The 23231-nt window shown below is 42.3% G+C and overlaps 1 protein-coding gene across 4 annotated transcripts in view; it reads right to left on the bottom strand.

The window, feature by feature from the left end:
* The window catches only part of CTIF (cap binding complex dependent translation initiation factor), a 495423-nt gene that overhangs the window by 423861 nt on the left and 48331 nt on the right, over window positions 1-23231 (bottom strand). For all 4 annotated transcript variants that reach the window (XM_036756570.1, XM_036756603.1, XM_036756578.1 and 1 more), the window contains exon 2: window positions 12640-12780. The gene's annotated coding sequence lies outside the window, so the exon portion shown is untranslated. The remainder of the gene's footprint in view (window positions 1-12639; window positions 12781-23231) is intronic.

The following is a 23231-nucleotide window of genomic DNA, read 5'->3' as shown; positions in this document are numbered from 1 at the left end:
CCACTAGGTGAAAGGGCATGCACTGTTTAATTTTGCTTTAATTAATGCTTTCCAGAATGGTTGGACTAGTTCATTGCTCCACCAGCGGTACATGAGGATACACTGAGTACCATATTTTAGTATGGATACTGACAAACTGGAACACACACAGAATACAGCTGCCATGATGGTGAAGGGCTTAAAAACCATGCTATATGAGGATCAGTTGAAAAAACTATGGATATTTAACTTGGTGGGGAATTGGTGGTATTTGATGAACATCTGAAGAGCTGACACTGGAAGAATATTTGTTCTAGTTGGCCCTGGAGGGAAGAACTGGAAACAATGGGTAAAGTTGTAGAGAAGCATATTTGGGCCTGAGGTAAAAAGTGAAACGGGCTATCTCCGGACTAAGTCAGTTTCCCCTTGTTGGAGGTCTTTAGTCAGAGACTGGATGACCACTTGTCAAGCATGTGGTGAAGATTCTCATTCAAGTACCAGTTGGACTAGACAACTTACTTCTGAAGCTCCTTCTAACTCTTAATAAATGATAACAGACTGATTGATTCTGTGGTACAGACAAAGAAACTGAGGCCTTCAAAAGTTAAGTGATTGCTTAAGGCCACATAGATAGTAAGCAGCAGAACAAGGTTTCAATCCTAGGTCTTTCTTGGACTCCAAATTCATTATTCCTTCTACCATACGGTAAACTTCAACATAGCCTTCCCAAAACCAAGTAATCCCATCACACCAGTACAGGGGTGGGGAACCTGTGGCCTGGAGGCCACATGTGACCTTCTAGGTCCTTGGGTGTGGCCTTTTGACTGAGTCCAAGTTTTACAGAATAAATCCTTTTATTAAGGGGATGAGTTCTGTGAGGTTTGGATTCAGTCAAAGAGCCGCACCTGAGGACTTAGAGGGGCCATGCGTGGTCTTGGGGCCACAGGTTCCCACCCCTGCACTAGCAGGTACAAATGAGAAGGTTTATTTATCCAACAGATTCCAAGTAAACATAAGGCACTCAGGTCTAAGCTGGCATATCCTTCAGAATCCTTTTACAATTAAAAAGTGGACCAAGGTATTTGCACACAACTAGAGAAATCCTTTTGGCTACTCTCAGGAGATTTTTATACAGCAATTTCACTGCTGCTCCCATGAAGTTTGTAATTTTCTATGTCTCTTCCATAAAGAGAGCTAGGTAGTACAGAGGTAGTAGGTAGTAAAGCACTGGGCCTGGTTTCAGGAGGATCTAAATTCAAATATGGCTTTAAACCTTACTAGCTATGTGTGCACGTTACTTCACCTCTATTTGCCTCAGTTTCCTCTGTGCTAAATGTGGATAGTAAGAGCACCTACCGCCCAGAGTTGTTGTGAGAATCAAATGAGACAAAATTTATGAAATGGTTAGCACAGTGCCAGGCACACAGAAGGCACTATTTAAATGCTTAGTCTCCCTTTTCCCATTTTCCCTTTGCCTGCTCTCTCTGAGCCTCTGTGTTTATACCACCAACAGCGGCTCACTGACGTGAGATTGTAAAGTTACAGAGCGCCTTCTTCACTGCAACACTTCAGGGCAGTTAGTATGTATATGTGCACACGTACAGGCACCCACATGGGTACATGTATGTAACACGCACACATACACATCACTGTAACACTTCAGGGTAAACAGGGATAGAAATATATATAATATATATATATATATGTATGGAGAGAGAGAGAGAGAGAGAGAGAGAGAGAGAGAACGTGTGTGTGTGAAATAATAAGCCCCATTTTACAGATGAGGAAACTGAGGATCAGAGAGGTTATGTGACTTGTTGGTAGTTACTGAGTTATTATAAGTGTCCAAACTGGGACCAAACTTAGGTCTTCTGATTCCAAGTATGCAAATGTTGCCCAAGAAAAGAAATGAGAGAGAATGGGAGGGGCCATGAAGACCACCAAGTGCTCACTTTTCCCCTGCATGGAATACCACCTTCTTTTCTCCTCTGCCCATGGGAATCCTTGTTGCCCTTAAAGGCCAGCTAACATCTCACTTTCTCTGAGAAGCCTTCTAGAATTGACTGGTAAAGGTCTTACTGAGTCTCCTAGGTGTTTACTTGCTCTGTGTGCCTAATACTCTATCATTTACCCTCTTGCACAGCCTCAGATTGGCACAAACTGTTCCTCTGTGCATGTCTTGTCTTCCCAAATGGATCTTTAAAAGGCACTCTGTAAGCCTTAAATCCCTCAATAAACATGACTTGTTCTTATCATCATTGTCTTAAAATTCTTCATAGCAAGGACAGGTCATGTGCCCCCTGGTGCCTCATACAGCGCTGGGCACACAGCAGGTATGCAGTAGATAACTGCTAAATAAGTCAAATACATAGGGAAATAAGCACACTCTAAAGTAGCAAGGTGCTCATGCCTTCAGCTTTACGTCAACAAGGGAACTAAATTAGATTATCCCAGGACCGGTACACTAAGGCTGGCAAAGCCAAAGCTGCAGACAACTGACTCAGAGACCAACACTATCCCCCTTCCCACTCTGGGGCTTCCTGAAGTCCAAGGATAAAATGAGGAAGAACCTCTGGGCTGATGCTCTTGGTTGTTCTATCAAGACGAAAGATATAGAAGGCATCCAGTAAAGAATCTTTCAAGGGAAAATGATGTCCCTTTGTATCAGTGTTTCTGAACTTCTGCAACCAAGGGGAAGTCGTGTGTTGTGCTATGCTTAGAGATGCCTGAGGTCTAGGAAACAAAGTCCACTGGGTAAATATGGTGGCTCAAATTCAGACATATCCTTTCTGATGCCTTTGTAGGTCATCCCTATTCTTTTGAATGTGCCTGTCCTTGGAGGGACAGGATCCTGACCCTCCATCTTTTTATGTAGCTCACTAAGAGTGATGGGACCTCTTTCCCAGTAACTTAGAATGTTCTATTTTGGTTCGGTTACTAAAGTATTCAATCCATTTCCTTCTACCTTCCATAATTCACTAACACCACCTGACCTTTCATTCTTCTGTCTACCTCTCTTAGAGGAAGTTTCGGAGGTACCAGAGAGTAAGACTGTAGGAATATTAGTACAGAAAGGAAACTTCAAAACCAAAACATGGAAGCTGCCAATGATAAAGCTGATGGAATCACAGAATGTTAGAGCTAGAAGGGACCTCAGAAGCCAGGTAATTCAATTCCCACACTCTAGAGATAAGGAAATTGAGGCCCAGAAAGGAAAAGTGACTTTTCCAAAGTAATATCTGCACCTTTGAAACCAAAACCAGAAGACAACGTCCTTTTGTTAAGTATATAAGGAAAAGAGGGGAGGGGAGAGGGCATTAAAATTAAGAACAAGGCGGATAAGCCAGATGAAACCAACTAGCCAGGTCCAAACAATGCACTGGAAGGAGACTCATGCTGAATATAGAGCATGAGTTGTGGACATTCAAGAGACAAGATACTATCTCCACAGGGCTGGCTGATTATTCAATTTCTAAATTGGCACAGTGGATTATTCACCGACATTCTATTACTGTTGCTAAGACAGTAAATACCCCATTCTCAAGCTTGTGACATGATAAAAAGTCCTAAAAAGCCATATTGACACAAGAGAAAAGTAGCATGGCATAGTGGAAAAAGCACTATAATGATAACTTGGAGTCAAAAGAGAGGAGTAAAATCCAACTCTTCTTTCAAAAAAGAACCCGTACTTTTCTTGATATGTTTGTGTCATGTTAATTTATGAATATTTTCCTCCTCTCTTGCTTACCCAGTAAGCCATCCCTTGTAACAATTTTTTAAAGGACCAAAAAATAAAAATTCAGCAAAACCAATGGGCACATTGGTTGTATCTGACAATATCTGTAGTGGTATTCTATGGCCACGATCCCAAAGCAAAGGAGAGCAAAAGGTCCAGTTATAATTCCTAATACTTCTGTGGTCCACAGTGGAAAGAGCAATGGTTTTGAAATCAGAGCATCTGAGTTCAAATCTCATTTCTGGTCATTTTTTTTAGGGTAATTGATGTGTTTTGTCTTTATATAACAAACATTTCTACATTACCCCAATTCCACAAGAGGTCTCTTGCAATAAAGTAAAACAAATAAATGAACAGTACAATAACCTCATCTGAAAGCGCATGAAACATTACACATGGGTAGCACCCCTCTTATTTCTCTGCGGTCTCAGAAGTCTGGCTTCAGATGTTGATTAGCTGTGTGATCCTGGGAAAATCACTTATCCTCTGTCTGCCTCAGTTTCCTCTGTTATAAAATGAGAATCATAATACCATCTACCCAACCAAGGTTGTTGTGAGGATCAAATGAAATAATATTTGCAAAAGCTCTTAGCACAGTGTCTGGCACACAGTAGGTGCTTAGTAAGTGCTTATTCTCTTGTATTCCCCTAGGTCCCTTTTTTTCCCTTTTATGGCCTTGGAGGCAGGAATGAGCATGATATGATGGGGGTCGGGGGAGGGAGAAGAGGAGGGAGTGTTGACAGTGAGACCAGCCTAATTCTCCCTGTTCCAGGTTCTGCCCAATGGGTTGGCCAGTACGTGTTAAAACCTGAACGTAGAAGGTTAGGAATGAATGGATTCATCTTTCATAGGGTAGTGTGATAGCTGGAGGTCAGATCTCCCTGGCTTCACCCCCATGACTTTGGGGCAAGGCCTCTTGCTCTCCCATTAAGTTGATGTAACTACCAAATCCACAACAACTCAGTCACTCAAGGTCTTATTCCCTGGTAATAGGATGGGCTCAGTAAGAGCTAGTTCTTGCCCCTGCAGACCTCAGGCAGTCTCAGGTGCAACCAAGGCTGTCCGTGATGCAGATCATCCCTAAGAAATCAGGCAGATTCTGAAACATTCTCCCATTGGGACAGAGTCTGTTAAAACAGAGCCAACATTTCAGTCATTTTCAGTCATATCTGACTCTTCATGACCCCATTTGGGGTTTTATTAGCAAAGATATTGGAACGGTTTGCCATTTCCTTCTCCAGTTCATTTTACAGATGAGGAAACTGAGTCCAACCGGGTTAAGTGACTTGCCCAGGGTCACACGACTAGTGTCTGAGGCCAGATTTGAACTCAGGAAGATGTCTTCCTGACTCCAGGCCCAGCATTCTATCCACTGCACCACCTAGCTGCCCATATGTATATTTGCTTATTTATAAATCATATATGTAAATCCTGGTGGTCATATATAACAGTATTATCATTATGTATATCAGAAAAGTACATAAAAAATTAATTAAGAAAGGATAAACTAAAAATTAAATAGTATTCGACACCAGAGTCAATAAGAAGCCAATGCAGTGTAATGAATAGGGAATGACACAGTCAGAACTGTACTTTAGGAAAATCATTTTAACAGTTGAGTGGGGAGAAGAGAAAGGAGTTTCTCCATTGAAATAGAAAAACCAGAAAAGGGGCTATTAAAATGGTCCAGGAGAGAGGTGATGAGGGCCTGAACTAGGGTGGGGACTGTCTAAGTAGGAATGCAAGAAATATTGTGGGAAAAAAAAAGAAATACCATGAAAGAAGAAATGACAAAATCTGGCAATTGATGGAATATGTGCAGCAAAGAAAGCTGAGGAACTGAAGAGAACGCTGAGGTTGCTAAACTGGGTGCCTGAAAGGATGGTGGTGCTTGACCAAAATGACTAAGTTTGGAAGAACGGTGGGTTTTCAGAAGGAAAGGTAAGGTGATGATATCTACAATTCAGGTCACAACCCATCCATGCCTGTTCCTCCTGTACTCACCAGTCATGACCCAGTCTGGGTGTGGGTGTGTGTGTGTGTGTGTGTGTGTGTGTGTGTGTGTGTATGAGAGAGAGAGAGAAAGAGAGTGTGTGTGTGAGAGTGAGAGAGAGAGAGTGTGTGTGTGTGTGTGTGTGTGTGTGTGTGTGTGTGAAGGCATATGCTCAGTAGTAGCAAGAAAAGTTGTCCCAGATGAGTCAAAATCTGGATGAGCAAGAAAGAGAAGTAGTCCTTATGCACACATGGATACACTCAGAGCAAGCCCTCTCTACACATCGAAGTATTTATATCACACCCGTCACTGGCTGGTGTACCTAGACACCATGAAAAACTGTGCTATTTTAATGCAAGAGAAAAAAAAAAGGTGAGAGAGGAAGAGTTTTGCCATCCCAGGGCCTTGTCAATGGAGGCTCCCTCAGGCTTGGGAGGTGAGAATGAATGATTCATTGAGAAGAACCAGAAGGTAGAGGTGTCAAGCTACAACTGTATCCGGGGAATCCTACTACCGCCCTAAACTGCAGAAATGGGACACAAACCAAGATTGCCATCTCTGCCTCAGACCCCTCAATAGCAGGGGAAGGGACAGGGGAGGGACCAACGGGGTCTGGGGTCTGCCAGTCAGGACTCTAAACCCCAGACACGTCACTCCCCTTTTCCTCTCAGCCTTCCCCAGAAGCAGACTGAATGAACACAAGCCAATTTTCCGGAATAGGTCTGCTTGCCAAGCTGTATTCTGGTGAACTGAAAAGGGAACTCCCATCATCTTCTCAAACAAATCACCTGCACTGCAGGGTTGGGGGAGGGGCTCAAAAATCCCGAGCTTTTTTTTTTTTTTTAGGGAGAGAAGGGAGAATCACATCATTTCCATTTTTCTCTCACTGCAGTAACCACCCTAACCCAGGCAATCTGCATTTGGATGGTTCCCAGTTTAAAAAGGACACTGCCAGGTCCTCCTAGGGAGAGATGCAGTTCGGTGATTAGATCAGACTTCCAGCCTAATGGAACAGCCTTTGTACCCTCTCTCTTGCCCCACCTCCCCTCCAGAGGCTCTAAATAATTTATTTATCTGTTCTCCCTTAGAACATTACCTCCCAAATGTTGGCTCTATTTTAACAGACTCTGTCCAAATCTCCCAATGGGGGAATGTTTCAGAATCTGCCTGATTTCTTAGGGATGATCTGCAACACAGACAGCCTTGGTTGCACCTGAGACTGCCTGAGGTCTGCAGGAGCAAGAACTAGCTCTTACTGAGCTAGTTACCACGGAACTGAGCTTACTGAGCTAGTTACCATCCTGTTTACCAGGGAATAAGACCTTGAGTGATTGAGCTGTCATGGATTTGGTAGTTACATCAACTTAATGGGAGAGCAGGAGGCCTTGCCCCAAAGTCATGGGGGTGAAGCCAGGGAGATTTGGCCTCCAGCTGTCACGCTAACCTATGAAATGTGAGTCCATTCATTCCTAACCTTCCACATTCAGGTTTTAACACGTACTGGCCAACATAGAACAGTGGTGGCCATTGGGCAGAACCTGGAACAGGGAGGATTAGGCTGGTCTCACTGTCAACACTCTCTCCTCTTCTCCCTTTCCCGACCCCCATCATATCATGCTCATTCCTGCCTCCAAGGCCATAAAAGGGAAAAAAAGACCTGGGGAATGGAAGAGAATAAGCATTTACTAAGCACCTCCTACGTGCCAGACACTGTGCTTGGAGTTTTTACAAATATTATTTCATTTGATCCTCACAACAACCTTGGTTGGGCAGATGCTACCATGATTCTCATTTTATAACAGAGGAAACTGAGGCAGACAGAGGATAAGTGATTTTCCCAGGATCACACAGCTAATAAATATCTGAAGCCAGATATGAACTCGGGTCTTGCTGACCTGACCCCAGGCGCAGTGCTCCATCCGCTGTGCCACCAGCTACCAACACAAGCTTTCATTGCTTTCTGGTTGTTTCAAGTGTGGTAGCCTCAACTTTCAAATTAGATAGTAAGCCCCCCAACAAACCTCGGGAACGTCAATAAGCAGATATGAGAAAGAGAATTTCCTTAAAAGGATTCCAAGTAATCCAATTTGGCTGCAGCACAGGGCAAGGTATTGAGAAGCAATGCAAAAATAAATAAATTTCTGAGCTGGAAAAAAATGAGAAAATTATAAACAGTAAGATTGAAAAAGATAGAATCTTAGGGCCTGAAAGGATTTTAGAAGTAATATAATCCAACCTCCTCCTGGAGCTTGAATCCTATCTACCACCCCAGTGACAGAAAAACTCATTACCTTCCCCTCCCCACCCCCACCCCAGGCAGCCCATCTTCATTTCTTGGCAGTTACTATTGTTAGGAATCTTTGTTGGCCTCCAGGTCCAAGCAGAGAAAGTCCACAGGACAAATATTTAAAGACAGTTAGCATAGCTCCTCTAAGCTTTTCCAGATTAAACTTTCTGATCCTTCCACTGATCCTAATATGGAATAGTTGGGCATACCCTCACCATTCTTGTCACCCTTCTCTGCATAAGTTTTCAGTTTATCAATATCCCTTCTGAAACAATGCACCCAGAAAGGGCAGTCTAAGGTCCGATCACAGCCTGCTATGAATGCCAAGCCAAGCAGCTCAGACTTTAGCCTGTAGATAATGGGGAATTACTGAAAAATTTTACAGAAGGCAGTGATGTGATCAGATTTGTGCTTTAAGAAAACTGGTCTGCAATGATCTGAGGAACAGATTGGATCGAGGAGAGATGGGAGAGTCATTAGCATTTTTTTTTGGGAGGGGGGGGTGTCCAGCTCAGCTACTTTAATTGTGAAGAAAGACTCACAACTGGCTGAGGATTCCCTTATGGTATGCTAAATCAGCTAAAACTCAATTATTCCTACACATTTAAGGAGAGGGACTGTGGTAAAAGAATTTTCCTAGACTCCCCGTTCTTAGTGTTTATTGATAAATTAGATTGAGTGTGATGTTTCTTCCTAAATCATCTTTTAAATGCAAATTTTTACTTTTTCCCTTTGGTGGTTATAAATTCTTTTCTCCTTCTGGCAACTACAAGACCAAAATTGTACCTTTTCTTTCCTTTTTTTTCTCTGATGTAATTGGAGACTATATAAACTTGAGGAAATCTCTGTACATTGCTCACTTAATTAAGAAATCTGGGCCTAAGCTGAAGCAAATAATAACCCTGGGTTTTCCCTCTTAAATTTCTGTGTATTGATAGTTTCTATTGACAGCAGTACCTATTAACAAATCCACAGATGTTTCCATATCAGTGACAATTCCGGTAGTTCAGGATGGAGGTGATGTAGACCTGAACTAGAGATAGGGAGAGTGGACAGAATGTAAGAGCCGAGCCATCACTAAGATTTCATCCTCTGAGACTGTCCTCCAGACTGTCTCTTCTAATTTTCCTGAGAAGCAAGGAGATACAATGGCTAGAGTGCCAGGCCTAGAGTCAGAAAGACCCAGGTTCAAATCTGAACTCAGACACTCCCTGGCTGTGTGACCCTCAGCAAGTCACTTAACCCTGTTTGCCACACTTTCCTCATCTGTAAAATGAGCCGGAGAAGGAAAAGGCAAACCACTCCAGGATCTCTGCCAAGAAAATCCCAGATGGAGTCATAGAGAATCAGACATGACTGAAAACAACTGAACAACAGAAAAAGACGAGGCACAAAAGAAAACAAGTCATTCTGGATAGGGTCTCTAAAGAAACAGCGAACCTCCGTACCTCTGCATTTCAAGACACAAATCCCTTCCTATGTTCAGGATCATAGGACTCAGAGATAGAAGAGATTATAGCAATCATTTCATCCCGCCTCCTCATTTAACAAATAAGAAAACTGAGGCCCAAAGGATATTTTTGAAAGCTATTTGCCCAATTTCACACAGGTACTGAGAAGCAAATCTAAGTCCTCTGACTGCACATCTCATTCTGCCACACCTTTGGTGCAGCCATCGCTTATGACCCATAGACTGTAATAACAATTGACTTTGAGGGTAACTGAGAGGCAGCCTAACATAGCAGACAGAGAACCTGCCTCTTTGGTAGGTTCTTCCTTTGACCCATACCAGTTGTGTGACCCTGGACATGCTGCTTAACCTTTAAGGCTATAAATGGCAAAGAAGGTACAGATCTCCAGGGCTAGAGGCAGTTTCCCCACTGGGAACTCCTTAGACCAATAAAAGCACAGGTATGGGTTCCACCTCTCTCCAAAATAAAAAATTAACAAAATATTTTCTTTTGAACAAACCATGATTCCCATTTTTAAAAATGTTTGGAGAATGGAAGATGATGAAACTGGGGCTCTTTTTACCCAGTCATATAATTCATATATAAACCTTTATTCAAACCTAGATCTCCTAATTTTAAATCCACTAATCCTTCCATGATGTCAACTGTTTCTACACTTTCTTGGCCAGTCACATTCCTCCCCTGAGCTCTGCTATCAACCTCTTTTCTCTCCTCATCACCCCCCCATCCCCCATCAGTCCTGGCCTCTCTCCAGCATGATGCCCCTCCGCTGAAGCTCACACCAGTCATTTTATTTCTCCCACATCATTCAGGGGATAACAATGAGGTATCCTGTGAGTGGAGCAAAACATGGACTGAGCCCAGCAGGCTGCCCGGCCCAACCTCCCGATGCCTTTGTCTGACTCAACTCAGTGCAGTTTTCAGATGGCCCTCCTGCTCAGGGACATGTGGGACAGCCAAGTCCAGGGCTGAGCCAAGCGTAATCAATTTTCTGAAGTAATTTCACACAAAATCATTCTCTTTGGGACCTTCTAAAGGTCTCATTGCTGTTCTGTGCTATTAAAGAACTGCCATTTAAAGACCTTTCATATATACAGACCCTTAAACATACAAACTGGGAGGCAGGAAGTTTTAGGTATTAGGCTGCTTCTGGCAGCCTCTGAGAAAGTGTTTTCTCCTCCATTGTAGTAAAAATAGAGAAAAAATATTCCTTATCCCCTCCCCTCCCCTTCAGCAAACCTTCAGGGTTTTTGTGTAGATGGAGTTAAAGCTCGAAGGTAAGAATTTTAAAAGGCCTAGATGGACAAAACTGTTTTGTTTTGTTTTTCTGGAGGTCTGTGCATCACACACCAATCTTTCTGGTCTCCTCAGAACAATATTTGTACTTGTCTTTATCGTCCACTATGAAATGGCTACACCTTGACTAGATCTGATTCTCCTGAAAAATGCATATTAGATGAATTTCATCAGAGAGATGGCTCTTTTCCTGACTGTTTCCCAATATTTACACTGCCTAATGTCAGAGAGTTAAATGGAGCAAAAATCACACATGCACCAAAATAAATAAATAAATAAATGAAAATCACAAATGAAATGTGCTCTCAGTGAACAAGCAAGGGGATGAAAAGGGAACATTAGTGAAAGGGGAAAAGGATAAAAGATGTGTTCTTAGAGAACCAGAATAACAGATAAGCACCATACCAGCCAAGCTAGCCCACACACTGTTCCCATAGAATGCTTTTTTTGTAAGCTTCATATTAAAAATGTACATGGACAGACAAGAGAGTGGGAAACCCCCCCACAAAACAAAAATCTGCCTGAATTATGTTTCTCTCCTTTTGGCTTGGTGGGGCCTAGGCTTATCATTCTTTCCCAGTATCAGCATGGCAGCAGGGCTGCCCACTAAATGGATGATAATCTCCTCAGAGCGGAAAATGCAGGCCTGATTCTCTATTGGTTTCTCAGGTCTATGCCACAAGAAAACAAACATAGAAACCTTTCCCTGCTATGAGTGTCATCAGGGTTAAAAGGAGAACTTTTCCAATGTTCAAGGTCAGGTAAAATATATAATAAACAAGGTTACATAAACAACCATAACACTGGGGCTGCAAAGGACTTTAGAGGTCACCCTGTTTAACCATCTCACTTTGCAGAGAACAGAGCAGGCCCAGAGGGACAGATGAATGAGCCAAGGTCACACAGCTGTTTGATGACGGCTGGAAATAGAATCCAGGTCTTCAGACATCTAATATAGTTTTCTTTCCGCCATACTATGCTAAGTGAGTATTGCATTTCTGCCTAGCCTGTTCTTTCTAAAGCTAATTTTTAATAAATAGAGGTTTTAGTAAAAGTTCCCTGGACACAGAAGTCAAAGGACCTGAGTTCAAATCCTCTCAGCTTGATATTTACAACCTGCATGACTTAGTATCTTGACTTCAGCTTACTGATCTGTAGAATGAGGGGTCTGGAGCTCTGCAAAGGTTTCCTACAGCTTTTTATCTATGATCCTATTAATTTACCTTGAGAACAAAAGGCTATTTTATAAATTTGCTAATTTCTCCCTTATTATAGACATTAATCATGCTTTTTGGACCTCGAGTCACAATGCATATACATCTACATATAAACAAAATAATATACATGAATGTTGGTCAACTAGCATTTACTGCACAAAGAATTGTAGTTAAGACCTGCCCAAGGTCACCAAGAAAGTAAGTGAAACTTAAAAGGCCTTAAAGTCCCTTCCATATTCTCCCTTTGTCCTCCATTTGTCTCCCATTCACACTTCAGTCTCTCTGCTTATAAAATGGATAAGATAGGTAGTAGGTGGCTTGGAGATCCCTGAGCTTCCTGCTGAGAATGCACTAAGCTATGATGTCTAAAAAATACTCCTCCCTCCTGTCTCCCCTCTCAGACAACGCAACAGACTAGGAGAAAACAAAGCTAAGTCAATTGAGTTAAAAGGCATTCACTGTTGGGGTAAAAAAGGCATTTTGCCAATAACATACTCCTGACAGTTTCCACCTGCACAAGTCTGAGGGGATCTTGTGCTTGATAAAGCTCAAAACTCTTTTTCAGCTTTTCCCATACTAAATAACTTCTGCTGATACACGATTGGCTTTTGAGGAAAAACAAAAAGAAGCAGTTCATGCTTCCAAATAAGAATAATTACCACTCTCCGTGCTTCCAGGGGAGCTGAAGGGATCACAGCCGTGTAGCTCCTGAAACAGGATCTCCCCCAACAGAACTCTCGAGCTAGCAGAGAATGAAGCGTCGAAGCAGGGAAGAATTCAATGGCAATCCCACGAAGGATCTGGAAGAAAACAGGTGAAGAAAGGATTAGCAAGGGGAAAGACAGGAAAATTTGCAAGCAAGCTCAGGCTCACATGAAAAGCACTCCACTGAGGTATCCATTTTCTCTCTATCTGTGAGCTGCACAGCACGCAACCCTAAAGCCTTGGTGTCTGGATTGTGATGCAGTTACACCTTGGGACACAGCAAATGCTACAAATCAGGGCTTGAGTATATATGTTGTTGTTAATTGTCTAGATTTAAGAAAGTGATGGAGAAAATATTAATCATGCAAATTAAACTTAAAAGTGATTCTGAGTACATGTTTTTGGTGGGGGGGAGGGGAGAGCTGATTGTTAAACATTTACCATTACACCACTACCCAGTGCCCTCTGGTACTAGGAGAAAATCCCTTTTATATACCCTCTGGACATTCCTTCCCGCCCCCCCCCCCCCAACCTAAGTCCTCCTCCCTACACGTCCAGGCTCCACAATAGTAAAAGGCAAAAATGAAGGTTCCATGGAAACAAATTTTAAAAATATTTTCACTGAACTGCACATTAAAAAGAGAAAAAACTCAAATCATCAAAACATTCTATTTTTAAATAAAATGGAATTCTTTGGAAATTTAAACCAAGTACCATAAACTATAATGGTTTCATTCATTTATTTAATCCTCTACTAAAGTCAGATATGCGAAGTTGAACCTGGATCCCCAAAGGCTATTTAATGAAATACAAGCTCTGGAAGGTCCTACCAATTGCGAGAGACTTCAAGTATGGATCCAGAACTGACTCGAGTATAGACATAGCATCTTGTTTAAGAATCAAAGTGACACAGAACCAGAGGGTTGTTTATCAGGTTTTTGGACACATAAACTCATGAACACCATTGTATCTATATCCTTGAAGTTTTAAAGAAAATGTGTGTGTGTGTGTGTGTGTGTGTGTGTGTGTAGAGAGAGGAGAGAGAAGAGGAGAGGGGGAAGGGAGAGAGAGAGGGAGGCAGGGAGGGAGGGAGAGGGAGGGAGAAGGAGGGAAGGGGAGGGAGGGGGAGAGAGAGAGAGAGAGAGAATAGTAAGCACCTATTAAGGCGCAAGGCTGGGTGCTAGAGAGGACATAGAGATACTCATGAAGTTTATAGACAGAGGATAAAACATGGACATGAATAACTGAAGTGAAGAAAGATTTAATAATTGCTAGAAAAGATGTAATTATTGTTAGGAATAAAAGCTAGGAAAGCTTTATTAGCTCACAGGAGGGACAGATGATTTCTAGCTGGGTAGGAAACTTCCCACAGGAAAGGCAGGACTCAGACAAGGCTTCATAGAGAAATCAGATGAGTGGGAGTAGTCCAGTACAGCTGAAACATAGATGTATGCCAAGTAACAGTAAAAGGCAAGGCTGGGGAGATAACTTGAGGCCACATCTATGAAGACCTACAAATCACAACCCAAGACCTACAAAAACAAAAAACCAAAGGAGCCTCAAGCTTATTTGGTGGGAAATAAGGAAATAAATAAAACTAAAAGGTTTTAACAAGGAGTGACATTTTCAGACCCGGGTCTTCCCCAAATGGCAGAACTAGCACCAACAGGCAGAAGTCAAAGGGAGGTAAATTTTAGATGAACCACAACAAAAGAACCTCTGAAGAATTAGAGCTGTTTAAAAACAGGTCTGTCTTCAGGAGTAATAAATTTCCCATCAGTGAAGGTTTTCACAGAGTCAGTGCTGATAGTGGGGTAGAATGCTGGACTTGGGAGTCAAATACTACCACTGACCCATGTTACCTGCATGACCTTGCGCAAACTGAATAACCTCTATATGGCTTATCTACTAAATAACTGACTGGCTGCAATCATCACTGCTGAAGGGTCTTCCCACAGCAAGACTTCCCCCATGATGATGTTCACAAAATCACAGGTCTTTTTCCTTATCGTTTCCAAGTAGAGGCTTACTACTATTTGCCATTAATTATAAATTAGGTTTGTGCTATAGACTGGATGATGGTCTCTGAGGTCTCTCCTACTTCTGGGATTCTATGATTCTAAGGAGTTCCTTGAGGTATTGTATAGGAGGGACCAAAGGATTTAGAACTAAAGGAATCTTAAGTCATCTAGTCCAACTGTCTTATTTTACATTTGTGCAAATTGAGGCCAAGAGATGGAAAATGACTTTTCTAGGCTGATTCAAGTAGAAAGGAGCAGAGCTAGGATATGAAACAAGGCCTTCTGAGTTCACATCCAATACTCTCCTTCCTAACACACTATTTCTCATTGGCTGGGCAGCACAGTGGATAGAGGGGAAAACCTGGAGTCTTCCTGACTTCTTTCTGAGTTCAAATCTGTTCTCAGACACTTACTAGCTGTGTGACCCTGGGCAAGACACTTAACCCTGTTTGCCTCAGTTTCCTCATCTGTAAAATCAACTGGAGAAGGAAATGGCAAAGCACTGAAGTATCTTTGCCAAGAAAATCCCAAATGGGATCACAAAGAGTCAAACACGACTGAAGCAACGGAACAACAAAAATTTCTTATTGATTGGAAGAGGGAAAGACAGGATAGAGGGAGAAATGTTGGTGACTATTATAATAGTCTAAGCAAGAGGCACTTCGGGTCTAAAAGGGGGTGTTGGCTATGGAAACAAAAAGGGAATAGATGGAGGCAAGAGATTGTGGAGAAAGAACAGAAAAGATCTGAAGATATGCAAGGGAGCAAAAGGAAGAAGGATCAGAGATTACTAGGGGGTTTTGAACCAGGGTCACTAAGAATATAGTGGTATCATTAACAGAAACAAGAAAACTGGAAGGAGGAGCAGATTTTCAGAGGAAGATAATGAATCCAGTTACAGACAAAATACATTTTATGGTGCTGGTTAAGACATACAGGTAAAGCTGTCACTCCCATGCTCAAAAAGCTCCAGCGCTCCCTATTCCTGCTAGGATGGCTAAACAAGTTGTAGTATATGAATGTAATGGAATTCTATTGTGCTATAAGAAATGGGGAAGATAACCTGGAAAAACCTACATGATAGAATGCTGAGTAAGAGGAGCAGAAGCAGGAGAACACTGTATACAACCACAGACATATTGATTCTGTGATGACTAACTCTGATAGACCTGGCTCTTCTCAGCAATACAAAGTTCAAAGACAGCTCCAAAGGTGATGGAAAGAGCTATCTACACCCAGATAAAGAACTATGGAGTCTGAATGCGGATTGAAGGAAACTATCTTCTTTTTTTTTTTCTATATCTTTTTTTCGGTTTTGTTTCTTCTTTCTCATGATTCACTCCATTGATCATGGTTCTTCTTTATGACTTGACTATTGTGTAAATATGTTTAATGCGAAGGTATATGTAGACCATATATCGGATTTCACGCCATCTTGGGGGGAGTGGGGAGGGGAGGGAGGGGAAGAAAATTTGGAACTCAAAAACCTGTGGAACTGAGTGTTGTAAACTAAAAATAAAAAAAAAAATACATGTGCTTTTGTTCAGCACTTAATCCCTTCAGAATCTAGGTTCATCCTACATTTCCAAGTTTCTTAGACATTACTTCCATTAATGTCAACCAAAGTGGCCTGCCTCTTTGCTGTTCCTCCCACTTCCATCTGTATGTCTTTGCCCAGGGCATCTGTCTCCCATGCCTGGGATGCACCCTCTCTTCACAGCCACCTTTTAGAATCCCTCACTTCCTCTGAAGCTCAGCAAAAGCACCACCCCTCCAAGACAATTCTTCTGACCACCCCCGCCCCACTCCCAATAACTAGAGCCCCTCCTTTCAAATTACCTTGATATCTCTTTGTATTTACTAATATCTGATCTGACACATAAGTTCTGGGAGGAGAGCGACTGTGTTCTGGATTTTGTTTTGTTTTGGTTTTTGTCTAACACAGTGCCTAACACATAATCAGCACTTAACAAATGCTTACTGACTAAACTGATCAAATGATCAAGATGTCCACAAGGCAATTAAAGATGGAAGACTAGAGCACCAGGGAAAGGTTAGGTCTAGAGAAGCAGATTAGGCAATCAACCATAGGTATTTATTAAGCTCCTACTATGTGCTGGGCACTGTGCTAAGTGCTAAGCACTGGAGACACAAAGACAAAAGTTAAACGGTTGTCACCGGGAAGGAATGGGCATTCTATCAGGAGAGACAACCCCCTCTCCCCCATGCTCCCAAGCCCACTTGCCCTAGCCCTCATACATGTACATATAAGTATATTCAAAATGACTGGAGGGAGGCCACAACCAACTGGAGATGGGAAAGCCACGTGAGTGAATGAGATCACCGAGGAAAAGAGTTTACCCAGAGTGAGAAAAAAGGCCAGGTAGATCTCTAGGAAAAATCTAAGGGTCAGGACAAGGAGCCAAGGAAAGAAAGAGAAGCCTGATCAGGAAGGTGAAAGGAGAATCAGATCAGTACAGTATTACAGAAACCAAGGGAAGAGAAAGTTTCGAGGAGGAAGTCATTTTTAAAACATTAATATCTCTCCTCAGAGGTAGACAAATGAAGTCTGTTTAAAATGCCAGCTGCCTGGAGGAGTTCCCCTCTTTTATTTTTCCTTCAGGAATCTGCAGAACCCAGGAACTTCATGCAGATAGAGGAAACCACAGAACAGAACTTACATGGGGGAAAACTTCTAGTATAAATGGGAACACATTTAGTTTAAAAAACTACAGAATAATAAAGACCACAGGTTAGGTAGATATATACACATCATACATAAATGTGAAAACACTTGTTCAGATAGGACACGGGCCTTCCTATATGTCCCTTTCCAAAGATCCTATACACATCTATAGCTAATGAGCTTTGCTTTGAGTTGGTCTATGTCTGAGTTAGCTTTGTACTATCTCATAAAACCTGAGTGTAAGAGGCCTGTCATTTGGGGTTGTAACAAGATAGCATCTTAGCAAAGTCCCTAGGCCTATTTAAAACTATGAAGCCTTAAGTTGTGGATGTGACAGAAGCTACTTACTAATGGCATTTTATGGAAAGCATATGGACAACCACATTACATGCCTGTTCACCATAGATTTTTTTTCTTATAACAACAAAAAAAGTGACTCCTACCAACGTGAAGGTTAACTAAGTCTTCTGGCTGCAACGAGATCCTGTTGGCCGAGAAAGTTCACTGGCTGGGTACCAGAAAGATTTAAGATGTAGAGAAGTTGGAAGCAAAATGTAAAACTTCACACAGCCTGGTATGCAGCCTCGGGCTTCTTTATGAGAACTTGGGAAGGTTTAACAGATATAATTTGTGCCCCATGAGAAAAGTCAAGTAGTAGTTTTAGTGGAAGCTGCTTGCTGCCCTAGAGGGATCTGGACAGGAAATGCTAAGAGTGCCAAACTGTTTCAGGTGAACTGATACCTAGTAATGAGACAGCCTAAATCCAATCCACCCTCACATAACGAGGTAACCGGAAGCTTCCTCCCATTATGTCCCGGAATATCATCACTCCCCACAGTAGATCATGGACTAAAGCGCGGCCACTGATTCTTTCCTTCCTCTAAACAACTTTATTGTCCTTTTTCAAGTTCCTGATTAGGACTCCCACATCATTATCCTCCTCTCACGTAGGCATCCTGTCCCACTAAGGTATCAGTTCCTCAAAGGTGAGGGCTACTGTGTCTTCTGCCTCTTCCAAATTCCCTTCAGGTGAGTAACACAGGGCTGGGCTGGTAGCCAGGATGAAAGGATGAGAAGTCAGCCTCAAACTCTCTTGCCCCTATTCCACTCCACCCTATCATAAAGCTTTCAGAAACTGTTTTCTTTTGTTAATGATCTACCATACTTGTTAAATCTATTCCTCTCACAATTTCCATCTCCTTGCAATCATAGAAAACTGGTTCTTCCCTCCCCAAGATACCGCCCTTTGGCCAACCTCTCCAGCACTAGATATACCTTCAATGAAGCCCCTGCACACCGGGACAGGAGTCAACAAGTATTTGTAAAGCACCCACTATGTGCAGGCACCGTGCTAAGCACTGGGAATGTAAATAAAGGCAAAAAGACAGTCCCTGCTCTCAAGAAGCTTGCAGTCTAATGGGGGAGAAAGCATGCAACAAGATGTATGTGGGATAGACTGGGTTAGAAACACTTCTTACTCCTCAGGACCACCTCCTGACTTTCCCCCTACCCATTCAGCAATTTCTCATCCTGTGAGGGTCCCTTCATCTAAATTTCTCCTATCCAGACCCCAGTGGCTGCTCTCTGCCAGCCCTCGGGTCATTCAAGGAGTTCAGTGCCTGGCTCCCAATCTTCCTCTCCTCCCCAATCCCCGTCCTTACACTTGGGGTATTCAATTCACAGGATGATGTTACCTCAAATACCCTGTGTCCTAATTTAGCAGCCTCAACTCCCACGATTTTCATCTTCTGTCTACTTCAGCCGCACACAGGGATGCACGTACCTTCCGTCTCACCCTCACCCACATCTCATCCTCATCCACAATTCACATCTAATAACAATAATAACGTAGCGCCTACTATGTGGTAGTCACTAAACTTTACCATTATTATCTCATTTTATTTTCACAACAGCCCTGGGAGGTAAGTGCTATTATTATATTATTCCCATTTCACTGAGGCAAACAGGTTAAGTCACTTTCCAAGGGTCACACACCTAGTGAGCGTCTGAGGCAGGATCTGAACTCCGGTCTCCCTGATTTCGGGTCTGGTGCTCCACCCGTGACTCTGAAATCCCTCTGACCGAGACCTCCTATCTTTCCTTGTGATTCTGTCTCTACCCCCAATCCTTTTCACCCACTAGTTTTTTTAGGCCCTCATCCCTGCTCCAGCTTCCCTTTCTTCCTCTCAACCCTAGCCATGCAATTCATCTTCTTCCTGCTGCTGCTCATCCCATTCCAAACCACCACCTGCCGGCTCTGCTCTTACAATCACGTTTTCTTAACAAGGTTGGAAGAAATCCCACAACCTTGCTGAGCCGGTCCACTTACAAATCTGCTAAATATCCAATGGGCCTTCTCAAGGTTCCATGTCAGTCTTTTTACTCTTCCCTTATCGATTCTCTGTACTTTGTACTACACACTATCTGCTGGCTGCCCTACCCTCGGCAGACTTTGACTCACATGAAAACTGAGGTGCCCCTCTCCTCCCCAATTGATTTTCAGTATCTCCTCATTCACTGACTTTTCCCTTACTACTTCCATACATCCTCAGAACTCCCATTAAAGTCCCATTAAAAAACAAAACAAAAAAAATAAACCCTTCACCTTCCCCTCCTTTTAAGAGTCAAATTCCCAGAAAATGCCGTCTATACCCATTGCCTCATCCCCTTGCAGTTTGGTTAGTGACCTTATCTCTCAGCTGAAACCACTCTCTAATGTTAACTCTTAATTGCTAAATTGGAAGGCCTTTCCTCAGTCCTCATCCTCGGCCTCCGCAGCATCAGACCCTGCTAACTGATGTCTCCTCCACATTCTCCTCCCGAGGTTTTGGTGACCCTGCTGATTCTCCTGCTTCTCCTCCTTCTTATTCTCTTTTGCTGGATCATCATCCATGTCCCACCCCCTGTACCGTTTGTCTGTCTTAAACCCTCTTCTTTTTTTTTTCTCTGTACTCTCCTGGTATCTCATCAGCTTCCATAAATTCACCTCTTATCTCAATGCAGATGACTCCCAGATTTACACAGCCCCAGTCCCTCTCCTGGACTCCAGTCCCCTGTCACCAGATGCCTATTAGACATCTCCAGCTGGATGGGCATCTCACATCCAACATATTCAAAACGCAGCATATTGTCTTTCCCTTCAAACCTCCTTCTCTTCCTAAATCCCCTGTTTCTTCGGAGGACACTAACATTCTTCCAGTTACTCAGGTTCCTAACCCAGGAAGAGGCGCTTCCCTTCCACCTTTATAATACAGACCCTTCTCTCTACACGCATAGTCATCACCTTAGTTCAAGCATCCATCACTCTCTCACCCAGCCTATTGTAATACGCTCCTGATTGGTCTTCTCAGATCCATCCTCCACACAGCTGCCAAACGATATTCCTATAGCTTGTCACTTTTAAAAAAATATTTTAAATACGTTTTTATTGCTATTTTTTATTACATTACCATAGTTATCCCAAGTCCATCTTTCCTGTCTCCACACTGTCACATAGGCTGTCCCTCATGCCTATAATCCACATCATGGAATGCCTGTTTTTTTAAGGCAAAGATCAGGTACCCTCTCCTACTGAAAGTCTATTCTGATTCTCCTCCTGCCCCTGCCAACAACCCCATCTCTAGTCACCAGAAATTTTGTAAATATATTTTACTGACATGTCTGTCAGTAAATAAAACTTAAGTTCCTAGAAGGAAGGGATTGCTTCTGTTGGTGTCTTTGTAGCATCAGCACCTAACATGCTAGGCACTTTACAAATGCTTGTACATGAATGAATGTGGAGTAGTGTGATCTAATGAGAAGATCATCTGATGCTACCAGAAAACTTGGGTTCTCATACTTCTAGTCCTGGCTAAGCATCTGACTCTGGGCAATTCACTCACACATTTTACAAATGGAGTTAGAAGGGGTCTCAGAAATTGTCTTGTCCAACTCCTACTCAGATCATTATAATATACCCATCAATGCCTCCAGATCATTATAATATACCTATCAATGCCTCCCTGGATATCAACTAAGTTTCTATTCTAGGAAGATCATGTGCAGACACAAAAAAGAATCAAGAGATCTGGCCCTGGGAAAATGAAGGGGTAGGTGGCAGGTGTTTTCTTGATATCACTAGGAGGTATTTCCCATTGGTTATTTCAAACTAGATATCCCAGAGATATCTCATACTCAGTATGTCCAAAACAAAACTTATCTCTCTCCTTAACTCACCCTTATTCCAATCTTCCCTATTTCTGTTGAAGGCATCATCACCACCATCCTTCCAGCCTCTTAGGCTTGTAATCTTGGAATTATTCTCGACTCCTCAACCTCTCTCTTACCTGATATATCCAATTAGTTGCCAAATCTTCCCCTTTTTACCTCTACAACATCTCTTAAATCTGATCCCTTCTCTCTAATCACAGTTACTACCTTAGTTTGGGGCATTATGTCTCACCTCAATTATTTCAGTAGCCTCCTAATAAGTATCCCTGACTCAAGAGTCTCTCCACGTCAGTCCACCCTGCACGATGCCATCAAGATGACCTTCCTTAAGCTCATATCTGACGACAGTACTCTCTTATACTCAACAAACTCCAGCAGCTTCCTAATGCCTCTAGAATATAAACTCTTCGGTTTAGTTCTTAAAGCCCTTTATAACCTGGCTCCTAGCTATTTTCCCAACCTTATTTATACATTCCTCCCCTTTCTGCACTAGCCAAACTAGTCTTCTCTGTTCCTCACACACCAACATCCATGCTTTGCAGTCGCCATTCCATGCCTGGAATTCCTTCTCTCCTCACCTCCATTTCAAAGAATCTCTCTTCCTTCAAGATACAGCTCCAGAACCACCATCAACATGAAGCCTTTCCAGATACCTTCAATTTCCGGTGGCATCCCTCTCAAACTACCTTATGTTTAATTACTTTGTATTTATTAGTGATTAGTCTCTCTAGATTCATTCTGAATATCCTTAGATATGTCTTTGTTGCCTCCCTGGTTATAACAGTGCTCCTTCTAAGTAGAGATTGTTGTATTTATTGAATTTGTATCCTCATCACCTAACACAGTGCCTGGCACAGAGCAGGTGCACAAAGAATGTTTGTTGGTTGATTACTTAGCCAGAGAAGTGGGAAGGGATCTAGATGGCATGATTCTCTAGCTCTAGAAGGCTCTCATCCTTTACCCCTATTTCTTTACCTCACTCAAGGGAAAATATGACAGCTCTTGAGAAGATTAAAATTGATCCTCTATAATTTTCTTATCAATCTTATTTACATGTAATTGATTTTGTCCTGTAACTGCTTAAGTTATGGTTCCTGCCAGTCACTGACCCAGGTTTTGTGCCCTGTGAATAAAATGTTACCTTGCTCAGAAAAAACATGCCTTGGTTTAACCTTTTTGTTATATTTCACTTACCACACTCTGAAGACAAGAATTTGAATCTTTCAGAAGAAAAGCCTTACACACATATTAACTGTTACAATATCAATGGTTTGTAAGAAGACAGATCAGAAGCTGAGGAGCATCCATAGAATTTATACTTAAGTTTATTCTAGAAGAGAGAAAGAACAAAGCCCCAGAAAGCAAACAGGTAAAAATAGAGAACTAGATGGAATAATGTGACTAGAGTAACAGACTTGGAGTCAGAAAGAATCGAGTTCCTATACCACCTAACTGTGAGATCATCCCACTCACACTAGATGGGTCATCCTGAGAATTAACTGGGTGCTCAGTGGATAGAGCAGTGGGCCTAGATTCAGGAAGACCCAAATTCAAATCTGACCTCAGAGACTTACTGGTTGCATAACACTTAGCAATTCTCTTAATCTCTGCCTGCCTCAGTTTACTCTAC

This window comes from Trichosurus vulpecula, chromosome 1 (assembly GCF_011100635.1).
Source record: "Trichosurus vulpecula isolate mTriVul1 chromosome 1, mTriVul1.pri, whole genome shotgun sequence".
NCBI lineage: Eukaryota > Metazoa > Chordata > Mammalia > Diprotodontia > Phalangeridae > Trichosurus > Trichosurus vulpecula.
This window is presented reverse-complemented; position numbering and strand designations above follow the sequence as displayed.